The following is a 19,912-nucleotide window of genomic DNA, read 5'->3' as shown; positions in this document are numbered from 1 at the left end:
GAGGTGTGCACTGCTCTCTGCTGATCAGAGTGAGCCTGGGGCTCAGATTTGCATCTCTAACTCCAAGAGGACCACAGAAGAGCAGATTACTCTAATCCTTATTCACATGAACCCTGTTTACCAGGTGATCTAGATCACTCTCTACCACTCAGTCATCATCTTTCTTCTTCCTGCTTTCCTGATCTTGAAGTCAACAACAAATTTATCAGCTATGAGACTCTGTTTACTTCCTGAACATTGATAAATACCACAAATAATATAGACTCAATATCTCATCTCTGTGCAGTCCCACAGAAACAAACCTATTCAGCGTTAATTTGCCATTTATACATTTATTCAGAGGACTGTCACTTGTCCTGTGTTTAATCTGCTTGATATGTACTGTAAAGTTATGCCATCCTGTTTTGTTAAGCAAAAAGGTGTGCAGTGCTAGGCCAAAAATACAGAAATCTAGATCTACTTCATCAATACTGTCTCTATTAACTTATAAAAGTCAGTTTAACAATATCTGTTTTCCATACTAGTTGGTATTAATTTTATTTTACTCCTTTAAATCCTTGCTATTCAAGTCCTGAGATCAATATCAGACTGACAGTAAGACAAATTTATTATCTCATTTATCCCTTAAAAGCAGTGGTATAACATTAACGTACCTACAATATTTTGAACTTCCTCTTATTCAGTGGTTATTGCAAATGGAGCATGAATGGTACTGAGAGCTTCTTGGCTAAACAAACTCCCAGGTACAAGAACCTGGATTTTCTGGCTGAAAAACTTTCATTACTACCCTTTAACATCTTCCTAAGGAGACTTGTCTTTAGTATCCTCATCCTTTGATCCATGTTATTGAAAAATGAATGCAATAATGAAGGTCTGACCTTACTAATATCATGTCCAGATGAACACAGACAACACATAAACCTATTAGTGATTTACATATATGTGCTTGATCATTTGAAAAGTTAATGATATGCTTTTTCCCTCAGATTTTTTTGATTACTTAAATGCATTTTCTCAGAGATGATAACAGCAGTCCATGATAATGTTACACCACAGGCAGCTGTGAGGAATTCCTTCAGGAACAAGTCAGGGTGTATGAAATTCATGCTGCTTGTTGCATAGGCATCCCACCTGTATTAACTCCAAAGCTGAGAGATACTGAGCCCTGTTAATTAGCATCCGTAATGACTGCTCTATTTCCATCTTTTTGTGACTCTGTATAAAGGTCTTCTTTATTTAATTTCTTCTCTCTAGTTGATTAGTCATACTACTAACCACCACCCTTAAGCCCCACCTCTCACCCATTTGATTTCTCCGATACTTATTTGCTTCTTGTGATGAAGAACAGAAAACTCTTCTCCAGGATATGTGCCTCACATACAACAGATACTGTTGCTTCAGACGACTTACTGCTGGACTTCCCTTTGCCTCCTTAATTAATACTTACTGCTCTTTCACACCTATTATTAGATAAAATTGCTAAGCAAGAATAATTATATACAACCTGTAATAACCACCCCAACCCAAAATAACAAATTGTATACTATACTTTGAAAATTTATGTCTTGTCCAGTACTAGCATTGATGACATATTGACTAAAATCTGTGCTCTCAGGATATTTTCTACAAGGATGTCATGGTTTAACCCCAGCCAGCAACTAAGCACCACGCAGCCGCTCACTCACTTCCCCCCCCCCCCAGTGGGATGGGGGAGAGAATCAGGGAAAAAAAAGTAGAACTCATGGGTTGAGACAAGAACAGCTTAATAGGACAGAAAGGAAGAAAATAATAATGATAATAATAACAATAATAAAATTACAGTAATAATAATAAAATAAATGAAATATACAAAACAAGTGATGCACAATGTGATTGCTCACCACTCACCAACTGACGCCCACTTAGTTCCTGAGCAGTGATCCATGCCCCCCCAGGCCAACTCCCCCCAGTTTATATACTGGGCATGACGTCACATGGTTTGGAATACCCCTTTGGCCAGTTTGGGTCAGCTGCCCTGGCTGTGTCCCCTCCCAACTTCTTGTGCCCCTCCAGCCTTCTTGTTGGCTGGGAATGAGAGGCTGAAAAATCCTTGACTTAGTATAAACACTGCTTAGCAACAACTTGAAACATCAGTGTGTTATCGACATTACTCTCATACTGAACCCAAAACATAATGCTATACCAGCTACTAGGAAGAAAATTAACTCTATCCCAGCTGAAGCCAGGACAAAGGAACAAGGCGCTTGAAGTAAAATTTGAGAAACGTTTTTATATCTTTAATTGTAAAAGAGGGGAAAAGAAAAGTGAAAGAGAAATCAAGTGAGAGAGTGAGAGGAGGGAGGGAGGGAAGGACTAAGGAAGGAAAGGAGAGGAGAGGAAGCGGGGAAAAGGGAGGAAGAAAGATGAGATGGAGACTGTTATTCATATAGCAGTTTTAATACGGAGAATAAAGACGTTAACTTTCACCGAACAATTTCACTAACTTAAATCTATACTGTGACAATATGAATCAAAGCTGACTGCTGGTAAGGTTGTCAGTAATTAGTAACCTCTTCATAATACACATAATGGTTCTTGCTCTTGTTCAGCCTAACTATCAGATATTAATACCTCTCTGCTTACCATTGACTAACAACCTAGATACCCCCGCTGAGTAATCAAGAAATCTGGGAGACAATACGAGAAATTCAGACCCTCAGCACAGCACTATCCTGAGATACACATAAAGAAGTCCTTACTGCTTGTCCTGTGAGTGTATTGAAAATTTTGCAATTTTCCAGATGACAGTTAACTTCTGTTAAGAGAGAGTGGGGGTCCTATACCAACATCAGTAAAAGACATGAACAGACCCCAAAGAGTGGGGGGGGGGGGGGGGAACAAAGGGGGAATGTGAATTTGAGCCTTGTAGGAATTTGGGACCTAAAGAGAGGCTCTTTGCTCCCCTGGGTCCCACCTGAGAGCTCCTACTGCCCACTCAGGTCATGGTCTTAAGACAGGTAGTTTCTACTGTCTCTCCCCCACTGTGGCAGAGCTGTTTTTTCTTAGCATCAGGATTTTACCTTTGCAAAAGGCAATGGGGCTCTCAGCTACTCTCAGCCCCAAAGAAAGCAGAAATGACTGCTTCTCCCAGCAGCATGATGCTCCTGGTTGGCTGTGACACTGTACATAATGCCTCTGCAGGGGCAACGGGCAGGATGAATGCAGGCACTTCTCTCCAAAACACAGGGAAGAGGAGAGGGGAGGGTCATCATGTCAATGTTCAACTTATAAAAAATGGGAGTGTGGCATACTAACCCACTCTGGCATTAGGGCACGAGGGAGAACAGAATGGATAGATGTATGAAAGGGTACAACAGCCACTTGCTTTGGTCCAGGCAGCAGAGTTACAATGACAGCATGACCAACAGGATTTCTTAAAGGATCACAAATAGCCAATGCTTCTGTTGACCTAATCTTCCTAATTTAAACAGCAGTATAGAATTTCTGGTTTAGGGGTTTGGGGTGGTTTTTTTCTTTTTTTTTTCTCCTCCTAACCCCACTGGGGAGAAGGGTACATCTCCCTTGAGCAGACAGGCAGGGAAGGGAGCAATGTTTATTGACTTGTCATTTTTTCAGCAGTTTTTCAAAACCCGTGAGTCAATATTCATGGGAAGATTAACACCAGAGGAAAGAGCTTGAAAGGCTCTCACATTGCATCCTAACAGAGGGAAAGCAACAAATGAGATCAAGTGAATCTAGAAGAGCATGACCCTCACTCCCAAAATGTCTTAAATATGGTATGTTTGATGTCCTTTCCCCTTCTGACCACTCAGAAGCCTGGTGGACTGACCAGAAGCCTCCTGGAGGCTGCTCACCCAACAACGTTTTATGTCAGTCGTTCTCATGTCCTCTAAAAACCAATCTCCAGAGGCATTCAAAGCCTTGTATATGGGCTCACCACATACACAGCAGGCAAGTCAGGCTGTGAATACATAAATCTCAGATGCTTTCATCCTTTGAGCAAGACTGGAAGTTGGATGAATCCTGGCTTAAGCCTTTTATCTCATGCCAAGTTCTTCCTTGTCTATGAAGCCCATGGTATTTTCTGCCATTCGCGCTCAAGTCCTGAAATGAGATTTAAAGTCCATTCTCTGCTTCTATCCCTTAGCACCATTTCATTTGCAGTTTTAATTCAGATACACATCAATCCTATTAGACACTCTGAATTATGTGTTAATTAAATGTGGCACCCATAAATGGTTCTGCTGAAGTTAGTGGCAAATCTCTTATTGCCTGTAGGAGGAAAGGATCCAAAGCATTTGCACTATGCTGTTTTGATCACTGCTGTGAACTAAAAGTGACAAAGGCCCAAACCAGCTTTATTCAGGTACCACAGGCATAGACATTGAAATATATCAGCATTTACCAATAAAACACCAGAGGGCTCAGGTCTGATGACTGATCCATCTTTGGGTGCAGGGTGTTGAACTGAGAAGGTTATGGCATCTGTTTGTCTCAGAGCAATCTCTGATTTTGCAGCAAGATGATCTGGTTCAGGATTCAGTTGCCCAGATTTAAATATCCAGCTCCATTTTAGACACCATACAATATCTCGTGTGGCTCCCAGTTACTGCTGCAGATGATAGAGGTCCCAGATACCTCAGAGTGTTTCTAATACATAAGCAAGTGTGTTGAATAGTGCTCTTTTGTACCATGGGAACACCTTCACTGACATGCATGAAAATAGACATTGGAGGAAACGAACAGCTGTGACTACTGCCTTTGTCTCGGCCATTTATGTGACTGAGAGAGAAAGAAAAAAACACCTAAAACAACAACAATAACAAAACAAAACCAAGGAGAGCAAAAATAAACCCAGAGGTGATGTAAGAATTAAATTTGTTAAGTGTAGACCTGTTTAAATGTTTAAGTTTCTATCTTATAGGGAATTCTAAATAGGAAAACTGTTCTGTTTCAGGGCGAGGGCAGGGGGAGAAACAAAACAAGAAGAAAACAGTCATTTCAAATTTTCTACAGGAAAAAAAAGGAAAAAAACTTCAAGAAGAAGTTTCATAAGAAATGGTAAAGAATGTAGTTTAAGTCTCGGAAGTCAAACAGAAATTTCCAGCTCATCATGGCACCTAAATCAGCCCTGGAAGATTGATAGAGCTCCAAGTAAGAGCTGCATAACTCAGAAGCTGAGTTTGGACCAGTTCCGTGGTAGTCCTGCTAGTATCCAAACTACCCCTGTATTGCTGGAAGCTCAGTCCCAGGTGATCCTAATATTTTGTAAACAGAGAGCCTCGCACCTCTGAAGACTCCAGGCTGAGGCTGCTGGCACAGCTGTCTGCATTGTGGCCCTGGAGCTGTAGATCTGAATGTTTTTTTCTCCCGACTCTGAAGACAGACTCTACTTGTGAGAGACAGCACCTACTGCTGAGCTTGGATTCATTTGAAGCCTGCTGGGTAGATTGTCTTGGTCTCTATTTCATCAGAAGCTCACTAGATTCAAGTTGTTTCTATGAAACATTTTAGTTTATAACCTATTAATACAGTGCCTGCTCACTGTGACCTTATATTTTTTTAGGATGTGGTGCTACAGTTCAATTTGGAGAAAGGTAGCTCTACCTTGTGAAGTAGGTCTCCATTTTATTTTATGTCTTCTGCATTTGTAATAGGAAAAAAACCCAACACACAACTGATTATTTTGAAACTGTCTGTGAAAGGCTCATCCTGTGTTTCATCCCCTGAATACCTTGGCATTTGCAGTCAACCTGACCAGAGCCATGGGTTCTGAAAGCCCTGGGCTGTCCAGCATCCCCTTTCCATTTCCTCAGTACTCTTCTCCAGTCTGTCATTCTCCTTCTTTGAAGAAGACTAGAGGTATTCATCTTCCTTTCACTTCTTGTTATTGCATGGGATTGACTGGATTCTCCCGATTCCTTTGCTCTTTCACTAGAGGGACAAACAGGGGAGAAGCCAGAGGACATGGTCTGATGAAAGTCTTTCACTTTGAGGAATGAAAGTGGAAGAAGGCAAGCTCAACTTCTCTGAAAGTGATCTCTGGTATCTCTCAACCCCTCACACTCAAGAAGTGCAACTAATTTGCCACTCATTGGTGGCGATTGTCTTAGCAGAGGCCAGGACCTCAGAGGTAAAACCAGAAGCACCTTAGCACCACCTCCAACAGACTGGAGTAGGAGACTTAATTTTTTTTGATTCTGTGTTGAACTCTGAGTAAAAGCTAAGTGATTGGTTTTGAAGTCCCTTAAGAGTCTTCCAGTGGTTTGAAAATCCTCATCAGGAATCAAATTTTTCCCGGTGGCCTTCTGAGGTCTTATCTTTGCTCTTTTGCTTCTCTCTATATTAGCAGCATCTGATAGAGTGAAGAGCTAGAAGCTATTAATTTGATTTCCAGAAGTTGCTCTATAGTTGATTCCAATCTTATTCTGCTGTGTGGAAGAAATTTGTAACCCTGAAGAGCTGCTTTTCTGGCTTAACCTTAATATATCCCACAGTCTCTTATAATCCAGCTTTCTTTCATACTAAATCTTTCTGCAGGTCAATATCATCCATATAGGCTCAACTGTCATATAAGTGGGGAAATAGTAGTCAGATTTATCAAGTCAGTTCCTTCTGAGTCTACAGATACAGCAGCTAATGATGCTGCTTGATATTCAACCTCCATGTGTATTTCTGGAGAAACAGAGTAGTTTTTACTGTTTCTTCATCACTGACTGGATGACACTTTTCCTCGTACTCTCCTCAGTGGCTCTGAATATGCTAGTTCCCTGACATAGTATGGCTCCACCCAGTTGTGATTCTCCTACTCAAAACATGTACAAGCCCACAAAAAATGAAGACGCATAAGAGTTATAAACTGTATGTGTTTACATGAGTTTGGCATTGTATCACAGTTTGAAGCTGTTCACACATTTCATATAGTTACAGTTTAATCCAGTTTACAAGGGAGCAAATTTGTTTTAATTCCAGCCTTGATAGGCAGCAGTCTAACGCCTAGATCTTCAAAAGATTAACCATTGATTTTTGGAGATTTCTCTGCTTCAAATTACTGTGATAACACAAGAAAATAGACACATTAACTTTCCAATCATTCATTAACTACTGTAATGATCCCACGATGGATTGTTAAAGAATAATGTGCTCATAGGGAGGAGTTTGTTCTTAACTGCCTGTGCCCACAGTTGGTTTATGCCCTGAAGCAGCGAGCTTACAGCTTTGTAACTTACATTTTCATAAAATAGCTGTTACTTTTTCTAGGGAGGACTAATCTTTATTAGAATCCTATTAATGTCCAGGATGTACCACTTTGTGCTAGTGAGCTTCAGGTGTTATTATTGTCTATAAAAAAAGGATATGCTTTCTGATGTTTTTAGTGTGTAAATGGGAACATTCTCACTTCAAAAACTTCAGGCCTTATGTTATATGTTAGTCAGAGGTAAAGATTTCAATTCAAACATATCTCCCAGCCAGCCGAGTCAAGGTTAAATGTTGAATTTCATGTTCCTTGAGCTTGCCTTCTTACTGTCTTGCACTTTTGTGCTGTACTATTTTTGGAATTATATTTGATGTTAATCTTTCTCACCTCATTACTTGCACAATCCTCAGAAACCTTTGGGGGTAAGAAATGGGTTTATTTGCCAATTACCCCGTGAATTGGTTTCCAGATTATTTTATTTATGTATCTTTCAAAGGCTTTCATCAATTACTTTTGTTACTAATACCGCAACTGGACCTGGAGAAAGGGATTGAATATTGCTGAAACCACTATGCACTCTGCAGCTTCTCCTTTTAAGATAATGAACTCTCTACATTTCATGGTGAAACCAATATCTTAGGCTATTGTGCATGCAGCACTTTGCACAATTTGCTCAATAAACCATTGTACAAAAAATGTTTTCACTTTCCACCAAAGTACTGCCTACAGCAGATGGTTGTGTTACGAATATGCCATAACATGTGTTGCCAATGTAAGCAAGGTCAGGTGTGTTGAACTACATCTTTCTTGGAAAAATAGTCTTTTCCTGCATGAATCCAAAAATTAATTCCATTTGGTGTCCTGTGAAATGCTAAGTTGCAGCCTTAGCCATTTTAACAGGAATCCAGCACAGTTTTCCTCTAATGGGTCCTGTAACAGGTACAAGATGTACATTGATGGAGGAGGTCCCTATTGCTTGATGCACAATTATAGATAAGTAGTTAGTATTTAGAACACTTTCATTATTTTGATCTGAAAAGAAATGTGGAATAAAGCTCTAATTACTGTGGGAGTTTTCAAACTGAACTGAGTATAATAATAAGAAGAAACTCTAGAAACCCGTATACAACTTGCTTAACGAAGAGTTGCTACAGAAATCCTTTCACCAGAGCAAAAACCCGTATCAAAGTTAAGAGCACAGATAGTTAAACTGAAAGGAATAAATTCCTTCACAGCAAGAAGGGGACTGTTGAAGGTCATAGAATTTTAATCTGATCTCAGTTCAAGATGACAAAGAAAAATACCCATACCCATGTGTAATTTCAGGAACCACTAGCACATTACGGCAAAAGAGCTATTGCTGGCTTTCTGATGTTTGCAATAGGTCTGCTCTTTAATTTCCTTGTTCCTTCTTAACATTTATCCATGCTTCCTTACCTATGGAAACTAGAGTTGCAAAAATCAGGGAATTAGCAAGAAGGCTGGGAAGATTTTGATTTTTTTTTTTTTTCTTCCAAGAAAATACTGATACAACAAAAGAACAAACTTTCTCAGAGAGGGTTAGTTTTTAGAAATCTTGTTGCCAATCAGAAGAGGCAAACAAACAGATTTTAGGGACTTTTTTTTCAGAATTGCTGACAATTTGTTTTGACATTTTCAAAAGAAAAATTCTGCTTTCTTAATTAAAGATATTTTTTGTTTTACTAGTCAAAATAGCGCAATACTTGACCATCACTTACCCTTGTACAACTTTTTGGAGTGAGTATGGTGCTGAAGGCATAAGTAACTCTACTGTTCCTGCTCCCAGGGCTGTGTGCAGCTGAGTTTAGAGTCCAGAATTCAGCAGTCTTTAAAACCTCAAGCATAATTTTTCCAGTTTTGCAATAAAGGATCTTTCTCAGCAGACCCTAGCAGTTTGGAGGAAGAAGGAGGGTTAGTCCCCAATTAATAGAATTAGTCATTGTATTGAATAATAGTAGAGTAGGAACACTTTGCAACACCAAAGCCTAAGCATGACTGTTCAAAATGAGTATGTCAACACCAGCAGCTGGATTACTCTCTGGTCCCGTGGTTATCCACAAATTTATCAGCCAGGATTTTTCTCTGTAGCAGATCAGCTAAGTTTTTCCTTAACAAAACTCGATCATACACATATTTGGCTAGGTATACATAATACATTGTGTAAAGAAAGGTCTGTGAGGCAGTGATCAAGTCAAGGACTGCTCCAAGTGCTATGCAGAGAGGGTAAAGCCAATTCATTAACCATGAGCAGTATGAGTGCAAACAGTTCTGCAAGAGGTCCAGAAAATACATATCATTTCTCCTGGAACAGAGAATGAAGTCAGTATAGACACACTAATTAACTGAAGAGAGCTCTCTCTGAAGAGAGCTCTAGACTGGAAGATGCTCATTTGCTTGGTTGCCTTCGGTGTCTCACATCCACTCACTAAGAATTCACTCCGGAATAAAGATTGTTGGTTTGATACAACACACTGTGTCTTCTAAGGTATTGTTCATCTCCCGTCTGAGGAATACCTGTATTAAAACTCATATTTTTAAATGAAATTGCAGTTAAGGTAGTTCATCTGAATTCAAGTACTATCAGGTTCAAGAAGAATGTCAATCATTGTTCAAATGAAAGAAATGTGGTCTGGGACAGTGTATCTAGTCAGCAAAAATAAGTTAAAATACTAAATGTTTGTGTGTAATACAGATCCAATGTTTTGAAAGTGCAAATAGAATACTTTCATTTGAATTTTAAATACAACAGGTACACACGGGTTAACTCTGATAATGATGTTTGGGAGTTATGCGCATAAATTGTATTAGCATATAACAGGATTTGTGACTGCAACGCCCACGCATCAGTTCTTATATTTACTGCAAACACTCTAACTAGGTTTCCCTTCCTAAACTGTTCTCTAAGTCTGATTTACTTCTCCGTGAACTGTCATGGGGCTGGGCTGGCTTGCAGGGTTATAATACAGTACAATGCTTTCTCTGCTCTATCAGTGTTCCTATTTCTCATCCAGAGAAGGATTATAAAGACAAAGAACCAGTTTCTCCTAATTGCACCAGCATGGTTGTACACACTGGGATAATTTTGAGACCACAGCTGCAACAAGAGTTGTAATAAAGGTAAATGATGTACCCTTTAAATATGTGCAATTACAACATTTTCCCATGGAACATCTTACCACTTAATGGATATACAAGTTACTATGTGAAATGGGTAAGAAAGAGAATTGCTGTAATAAGCAAACTCTGTGTATTTCCAAAAATACCATTCATGTGTTGAGTTCAAACAGCAATGCAATCCATGCTCTTAGGAATGAAAGTGGATAGCAAGATCAGTACTACTGAAGTTTGTCAAAAAATACCTACTGGACCTAGGAAATATTTATATGGAGCCCCTTTTTAAAGCAGTGTAATTGTTTTTCATACAAATGAGAATCTGGCCCAAACTGACGGAATAACAGTCTGCGGTGTTGCCCAAGGGGACAGATTCTGCATGGAGCTCAGTGCCTTTTTGAGTAAGCTCAGCTTACTGCCTACATCCTCTTATTTCACTCTCCCTCCTGCTTTCTTTCTCAGAATATGGCTTGGAAGTCAGCCGCCCACTCTTCTCATTGCCTTTTCTGTGTTTTCCTTCTTTTGATATCCCTATACTTGAGGGAAGGAAAGCAAATATAGAACTGCAATTGGCTGACAAACTTTGCCTTTGCTTCCTGATAGTTGAAAACATGATGCTGATTTTCTAGGTTGTCACTAGCTAAAAGAGGAAATAAAGCAGGTCTAATTAAATGAATTACCTTTGTGCTGTCTTTCCTTCACACCGCATTCCCACAAAAGACCTCATAGGAAAGATTTGCTGCATACAAAAAGTCAACAAGAAACACTGCGCCTATGAAATCCTCTTTATTTTTACTAATTTAAACATTTTGAGGCACAAAAGACGGTGGGAAGGAGTAGGGAAACCAGGACATTTGCAAAACTGAAGAATTCCTTCCCTTGCAGCTGAAAGAATAAACTGACCTGTCTAAATTTGTGATTACTTTTCATCTTCACAGAACAAATGAGAAGAGTGAATTTAAGCATTTTTACCTCTCAGAACTATTTTTTTTCACCCTGAAGCAGACACAGAGAAGCTGGACACTTCAAATCTATGGATGCAACTCAACTGGAAAAGCAATAATGTAGTCACAAGTTGTTTTGTTCACTGAAATTACTTGAAATGCAACACTGCAGAAAAGGTTACACTACCATTATTTATGTGACAAGACCTTGTGTAGCTAAAACAATGTAATTTAAAATTAACTGATTTGGAGAAAAGTGTGAGTCTAATTATGGTACCAAAAAGCTCAGCACGCCTTACAAAACATGCCTGGTAATTTGGGTAATCTCAAGACTGCCTGGACATCATTGCACTCCAGGTTGATCTCAACACCTGAGTTGTGAAAAGCTACCTGAGATACATCAGCCACCTCGGTCACCAATAAGGAGCAGTCACACAAAGAGGTGGACTGTGAAAAACCTGGATCTTCAATTATCTATCGTCTTCTATTACTACCTCTCAACACTACTGGATGGATGGACTGCACAGAGTAAAGATACCCTCTAACAGTGCTAACACCCCAGTAAGTGGTAATAATATTTTTAAACCATTTACACAAAGGATGTATTTAAGGTATTTTAGTCTAGCCAGTTCTCCTTTGCCTTTGTATAATTTTTCTGTTGTCTTGATGTTAACTGACTACAGACTTGGTGATGCTAACCTCTAATAAGCCCAGTACTAGACTGAACTCTCTACATACATGTTAAGAGAAGGTTATTTGGACCCTCATCAAAACCAGAGAGGTTTGGGAAGTGCAGTTCAGTGGTCAATGATTCGTTTAGAAAGAACAGATTTACTGAGGAAAACAGAAGGCTGCAGATATCCTATTGAAGCCACTTACCATGGCATGTACTCATCTTGTGTGGTGAGCACAACATTTTTTGATGAGCACAGTTACCCTTTCTCTTCCTTGCTTTTGTACCCAGTTCTGCACCATACTAAACTCAGATTCTCATTCCTACTATTTTTTTTTTTTTTTACTCTTTGTGGTTTAGTTTCTAAATGGAACTTTCAGACTACTTGTTTTCCTCGAAAGCCAGGTTGCCTTGGAGGGCAGTATTTGTGTGACTTTTAAAAGAACAGCTTCAATCACTTTAGGGAAGTAGGTTGGGTTTTTTCCTTTTTCTTTTTTCTTTTTTTTTTTTTTTAATTTCTCATGGCCTTGTGCAAAAGGTACTTCTTATGATAACATTTCAAAGTGTTCCCTGAATGGAATCATATTTCTATTCAGCCTTTACATTGGGATTATATTATAAAAAAGGGACTTTGAGTCCTTTCTCTGTCTCTCCCCCCCTACCCCCCCCCCCCCCCAAGTATTGTGTTTTGTAGAAATCTCAAATATGAAGTGGGTGACATCTCTTACATCTCTTATCATGCTAATGCATGACAACTAACATGTGCTGTGTTCCTATTTATATCACCATTCAAACATTAAATAATGAGTTACCAGAGCAACCAACTTGTCATCCAGCGGGTACTGCAATAATACCTCAACAATTCCTTTATCTAAACCCTGTAGCTGGACACACACCTGAGATGAAAAGCATGCTCCACTGCAATCAATGGAAAATCAGTTCTGTCTGGTTTACCCAGCCTGGATTTTGCCTTTGCTTTTGGATAAATGAGTAAACAGCCTTGGCTCACAGAAGTGAGATATACTTTGCAGATGTCCACTTTGCACTGACATTCAGAAGAACTGTGCATGCTTTATTTGGTAAGTAGGTTGTAAATAGCCATCCTGTTCATCATGGTTTTTTTTAAGCATTCCTTTGTAGATAGCTTAATTAAAGTAGCTGAAAATCATCTAATGGTGATAACAGAGTATCCCTCGAGCCCAGGGAGCTGTTCCTGTAGAACACCTTGCAGAGTCAAGAGCTTATGATGCAGCTTCTGCAATGTACAAATCCTATATCAGTGCTGAATAGGATTGCTACAGCCTCTGTCAGCAACCTCCTCTGTTATGCCAAATACGTTTGGATAGTATCTAGCAATTTTTTTCTAGGTGACTTTAGGGCACATTCCATATTCAGCAACTATTGCTTGCCTTCTTTCTTCAGCATACAAGGCACAGCTACAAACAATATGCAAATGTAAAAACTATATGTAATAACTAACGAGGGAGTCATCAGTTACTCCAGGAGATTTGTCTGTAAATGAGTAACACTAAATAAATCTGTATAACAAAACCACCATCAAATTAAGAACAAGGGACTTGCAGGTCAGCTGCCCCAACCTGAACTTAAGCACAGAAACTCTGTAACATCTAGCTCAGAAAGTAATTTGTAAGTCAGAATAGATCCAAACATGGCAAGAATGCCATACAAACAGTACAGATATTGGCTAGCATTTTGTGTGTGTCAAATCCAAAAGTAGAATTTCTAGCCAGTTAGCAAACAGGTAATGCAGTCCCTTTGAATGTATATTGTACTTATAAAAAGTCATCTTTAGATCTTTGTCATATTTACTGCTGTGCCTGAATAAAGAATTTCTGGAACCAGGTGTTTACAACACAGAAAGTGCAGTAGCAGCACTGTCTAAAGAAGTTTCTTTTTCCTTCCACCATAGCAATCACTATCGGTCCTGGAGCATGCCTGTCACCTCTTCAGCTGTGTCAGGGGATTTATTTGGCTGCAAAATGTTGCACACACATGTAACATTATTTGTACACGTGCCCACACGTTTTTCTAGCTTACCAGTAATGTAGATCAGTTCCCCATGGATCTAATACAATAAGCAAATTTTAAAGGAAAAAACAGGACACTGGTGCTCAGAATCAGTGTCTGAATATCCTGAGCTCTCAAGGTACGTCATGTCTCTAGAATATATCTATCTGTGCTTCTAAATTGAAGTTCACAGGGACAAGGGAGCAGAAATCAGAACAACATAGGCTGAGCTACAGAGCTTCTCAGTAAAGAGATCACAAATAAATGTCCAAGAGTTATCGATCTCTGACACCAAGGCAAGTGCTGAGATTAATCCTCTGAAGTCTGACTTGAGCATGCCTGTGGCTGTGAGTACCCTTATGGCGCACTGCAAGCTGGGAGGAATCCTGTCTGCTTGTTCTTACTCTTCCTTACTTGTATAGGGTGAACTTCAATGAGTCCCTACTCTTCAGTCTCTGTAGATGATGTGTTGACTAGGACAACCTGCATCTGCTTTCTTTGCTTGTCCTTATCACAACATAGGGTAATACAGGCATGGACAATAACAGCATCTGAGTAGGGGAAATTTAAGTATGCCTTTTTAGGAGCTGAAGTGGGTAAATTTCATTTAGGTAGATTAGCTGGTTTTGTTCCAGGTGGTCTTTAATCTTATCTGACACCCTGTTTTTTATCGTTGTAGTAATTACATTTGAGAAGTCCCATTCTAACCCCGCTACTTGCACTAAGTGGTACCCTGCTTAGCAAGGAGTCTTGCTGTACTGACTTATTCATTTAAGAGGTAACACAGCTTATGAATCACTGTGACATATTGAAGATTATAATCATCTGTCAAAGGGGTAGAGAGCTTGTAACCAGGCAACCTCTTATGAATTTAAAAAACCAAAACAAAACAAAAAAAAAACTCCCAAAAACCTACTTGAAAAATAAACTAGAAAAATTACAATCAGGATTACACAGCAAATCTCAGTCAGTAGACAGAAGAGAAGGGAAGAAAAGACATATAGCGTTCAGGTCTATGTGAAAGTCTAAAGGTTGGAAGAATATTTTTACCTATATAATATCAGGTAACAAGTGTGAAGACTTGATTCCAAAATACCTATGCTCTTACTCAGCCACACTACTGCAGGGGCGAGTAGCTGTAGGAAGAACTGGGATCAGTCTAAATAGCTGCAACTATGGCTAGTGGAATGAGACAGAGAGGATCCAAAAACTGAAGACTATGTCAGGTAGAAGGGCCAAAGACCCCACTGCTCCCAAGACGTGGTCTGTGTGCATTAAGTGCCTCAATCCCAGGCCATTCACTTTGAAATGGCATCCACCCTGATGTGCTCATGGAAGTTGGACTCCTGGGAAGCTGAGAACACAAGAATCATAGATCCATTGCACATATACAGCGCTTTGGATCTCATGTCTTGTGACAGGACTGTCCTGAGCTTTTGACGTCACTACTCTAGATAGTCTTCTACAGGGAGCTCCTCAGAAAAGACTAAAAGGTTTTTAAATATTAAAAAAGCCAGGCTCTGTTAGATTAAAAGTTAGGATAATTAACTTACCAAATTGAAAAAATGTGCAACAGTTAGATCAAACAGAAAAGATGGAAAAAGTATTTGCACAGCCTTCCCCTGACGATAGCTGACTTCTTGCTTTCACTCCTAGTGATCGCTAATTTAGGGTTGGATTTGGCACAAGATTAGACACATAATTTAAGGGTCTATCTGTAGCTGTCAGCATAGGAGCTAAGCATCTAAGCTCCATTATGGTTGATGGAGATCTAGTTAGTGCAATCTAACTGGGGCCTAGGGAACATTTTAGATCATGAAAGGAGACATGTAAGACAGGCTTCAGTTGTGCAAGCAGAAGCATCCATCTACTGCTATTTTAGACACCTGGAAGTATGTAAGACATTCATTAGAACCACCAGACGTAAGAGACCTCTAGGAGGCCCCTGGCCTTCTAGAGCAATAGTTGGAGGCCAGGCAGGCTCTCTTAGGGCACCTCAAATGGCTACTACTGCTTTCAGTCCTCACAACTCCTCTGTCATAAATAATCTCAATATCTACTCCAAAACAGGACTGATCTTCCCTGTCCAGGAGGTTCCACTTGGCCCAGTTACTCCTTAAAGGAACTTCAATCTCTAGCTGAAAACACCGAAACCAAGACTGAAGGGAACAGTGTCCATCACACACTTGATCTTCACTAGTTACTCACTATCACCTCAACATGGTTAGACCTAGTGACTGTCAGTTTTACTAAAGAGTGCAGATATTCCGCTAGAGAAGGGAAGCAATGTGAACCCAACTTTCCACCAATTACAACTATGCTGCACTGTGCCTTTTGCCCCTATAACCTCTTTTTATCTCTGACTGGTATAAAAGTTTCAGGAATTTGTCTGGGTAAAACCACAGAAATCTAAATGCTAATGAAAAGACACTGCTATGAAAACTGCTGTATCACCAGACTCCTTTCTGAGCATGTTGAATTTAGCATTTTCTGACAAGGCAAAATGTAATCTCTCTCCATGACTGGATACAATGGGAAATCATTAAACTTAACAACTGTGCTCTGGATAAAGTAATTGGTTTTCAAAGGAAGCTGGCTAGAGCCAGAAGGTGCCACATCCTCCAGTAGTTCAGAGGAGAGTGGAAAAACACTGGTCCAAAAACGACCCAGGTGTTAGTTTGAAGGAGTATAAACTCAAAAGACTTTCTGTGGTCAGAAGAGGGAAGCCTGCTCAGGAGGAAGGAGGAAATACAAAAGCAGTGGGAAGCAAATGCTCTGTACTGTCACAGAGAACCACATTTCAGCCCAAAGGCAGCATCCAGAATGATGAAGCTATTGAGGAAAGAATACATGTGGAGGATCTACAATTTTTTGTGCAGACCACTATATCTCTGAGTATGCAGTAAATGACAGCAGTGCTTTAGAAGTCAGTGGGGAAAAATATTTCTAATTTAGTCTCTAGCATGTTATTAAAAGGTTAAATAACAAACCGGAGCCCTTACGTCCTTGATGAAATACTACAGGAGGTGCAAAAGCCATTGAGAGTGAGGAAAGCAGCATTAACATTTTGGCCTGCTGGAAAAAAAATCAACTTCAGAGGGAGGGTGTCAGGTAAATTTTTTCTAGGTGGTGATTTTTTGCACAGTTTGAAATACCATTTCATACATGAGTCACAGCTGGAAATAAGAAGTTAAACTTTTTCTGGCTATTGAAAAGTTCATTGGAAAGACATATTGACTTTAAACCTGAAAAAGTGGGAAAAGGCTAGGTGCAGAAGAGGAAGGTGATTTATCAAAATTCAGCCCCGCCCCAGTTTTTATTTCTCTTTATCCAGTTCTGTGGCAGAATCTTCTTCTTTCTTCTCATTAATGTGTGTTTTGTTCTCCCTCTTCCATTGTCAAGCTCCCTCCTGCAGAAGTCTATTGGGGGAGTCTGGGCCCTAAGGTGCAAAGTAGGTAACACTGCTTAGCCCCAGCATGCTAACATCTCATGGGATTCAGCAGATGGATCCCTTCTATATTCAATGAGCACTAATGCAGCCAGACAAGCAACAGCAGTCCCATTTGTGGAGTGCAAAAAAACCATTGGAAATCATTATTAAAAAAGTATGTTACCTTGAGGTTTGGAACTAAACACCCCATTTGAAAGCCTGCTTCTGTATGAGGAGCACATATCTGCATGACAACATGTATAAGAAGCAGCGTGACCTCCATTTTCTCTCCTATTCTTTGAGATTGAGAGCTTGGGGTCATAAAGAAAATGATGACAAGTATTACAGCACACTGCTGCTTCACTGCATAGAAAAAAAGAGTAATTTAAATATAGAGTGCTTGATTTTTCCATCTACCTTTTTAAAGGACCAGCAACAAAAGTGATCAACAGATGTACAGAAGTTGTTTGGGGGTTTTGTTGTTGTTTTTTTTTTTTTTTAGAACAGACCACTGTGCTGATTAAATATTAGCTCATTAGCAGGGAGGATTTATTTTGTGGCAGTTTGTTGTCTTTTAATAAGCAGAATGGCACACAGGGTTTTCCATTAGTGACTTAAACTTTATCCTTCATGTATTTTTAGCATTTCCATCTTGGTTAATTCCATTTTTAAATGGCATGAAATTCCCTTGAAAGTGCAATCTGTCTTTGTGCAGGATCTGTGTCAGCTCTCTGTGGTGTATCGATCTGAAATATGATGGACTGCAAACCTAACTTATAGCTTTAAACCACAGACTTGTGGCAGGGCTTTTCTGGAAAGCGTAACCCAGCCATTACTCTTGGAAGCATTATTTTTAAAGGAGACATGATACCTGAAGAAATGCAAGGCAAGCTCAGGCATTTTCACCCATGGGTGATAGGTAAGTTCACTAACCACACTCCTCTCCTAAAACACAAAGATGCAATTAAAATTGGGCTTTCAGTTCAAAAGACATAGAAAACATAGATCAATAGCTTGAGCTGAAGAAAAGTGCATTCATTTCCAATATACTCCTCATCCTTTCTGTGGACCAGTGAGCAGAGAGCCCCATCATACACTCCTCGACACAAAGACCTGGTCCCACAATGTTGCTGCCACAGCTGCTTCCCTCCTCTGGTACTTATCCCTCTACTCAGACCCTTGAACAGTCAGCCTTTTTTGTCCATCCCACCAAAGGTCTGTGGAAAGATCTCATGTTTACCAAAACTTTGAGATGGTTCTGCCTGGACCTTCTCCTGCACCGAGCCTTCAAAGAAATCTGAAACCCCAGGTTTTACTGAATAACAACTAGAATACTTCACTTTTTTAAGCAGAGAAACCTTAAAGTACCTGAAGTGGAAAGATGAGAACCTAACAGGGTTTATACACAACTCTCTCCCACCCACCTGTGCCCCTCAAGACATATCTATGACTTCATGATTGTTTTCAGTTAATGCAATGACTTCATGGTTTGTAAGTAACTCTCCACAATTGTTTCTTATTCTCAGGAAGCTCCTGCATTTCCCAGCTCCCCTGTGATTCCCATCCATCCTTCCTCTCCCTGCAGTTGAACCCGAAGTCTCCCTGGATTTTCTCCCCTCTTTTGCTCAGTATCCATAAGGTAAAGAGAAAACCTGCCACCCAAGCGATCTTCTTATGTGGACAGAAAACAACTGTGAACAAAAAAGTACCAAAGTAAACACTTTCTGTCACATTAACCTTCGCTGTTTCTAAACGCCCACAGAGCTTTTAACATCCCAAAACCACCTGCACCTCACAGGGCACTCCTTTCTGTTATGACTTGCCCAGTCACTCAAGTCAGAGACAACACCATGTGCTTTACCTGCACTTGCTGTTCCCTGTCTTTGACTGATGGTGATTTACTGGGCCAAAGTTGCAGGAGTCAGGCATCTGATCAGCTAGGGTTGCCTTAACCTCAGCAGTACCTCGCTTTTTTTCACTCTTTTAACATAGGACAAGTATTATTCCTGTAAGGGAGAGGTTCCTAAAATGCCTCTATCTGACTAACATGTTATTTCTATGTTTTCTTTACTAATTCCTATTTGTACACAAATTTGTTACCTCAGCTGGCCAAACAAGAGACAAACTTCTGCTTTTGGTTTGGATGGTCGCTAATGATTATTTGTAAAGTTGGCAGTGGCCATATAGGTACACAATGCTGTTTCAAACGAAGCCGTATCACTTGTGTATTGAGTACGGTCAGTGAGATTCTGTGTTTACAGAGTCCTTTGTGCATTTGATAGATTTCATATTTTGACTGATTTTTTTAATTTCAAAATTCTCTATGCCATCTTTTTTTTTTTTCTAAAATTCTATATGCCACCCAAGTCAATTATTATAATGGCTAAATAAAGTAAAAGTGGATAGCAAAATACTTGTTCTTGGCATAGCTATCAAAATGAAGGAGGTATGGTTTTGTATTTAAATGAAAATGTCAAGGGAAAAATATTGTAAGATTATTGGGTTTG

Source organism: Aquila chrysaetos, chromosome 5 (genome assembly GCF_900496995.4).
Source record: "Aquila chrysaetos chrysaetos chromosome 5, bAquChr1.4, whole genome shotgun sequence".
In the NCBI taxonomy this organism is placed as follows: domain Eukaryota; kingdom Metazoa; phylum Chordata; class Aves; order Accipitriformes; family Accipitridae; genus Aquila; species Aquila chrysaetos.
The sequence above is the reverse complement of the archived record's forward strand: the minus strand, read 5'-3'. Positions refer to the sequence as shown.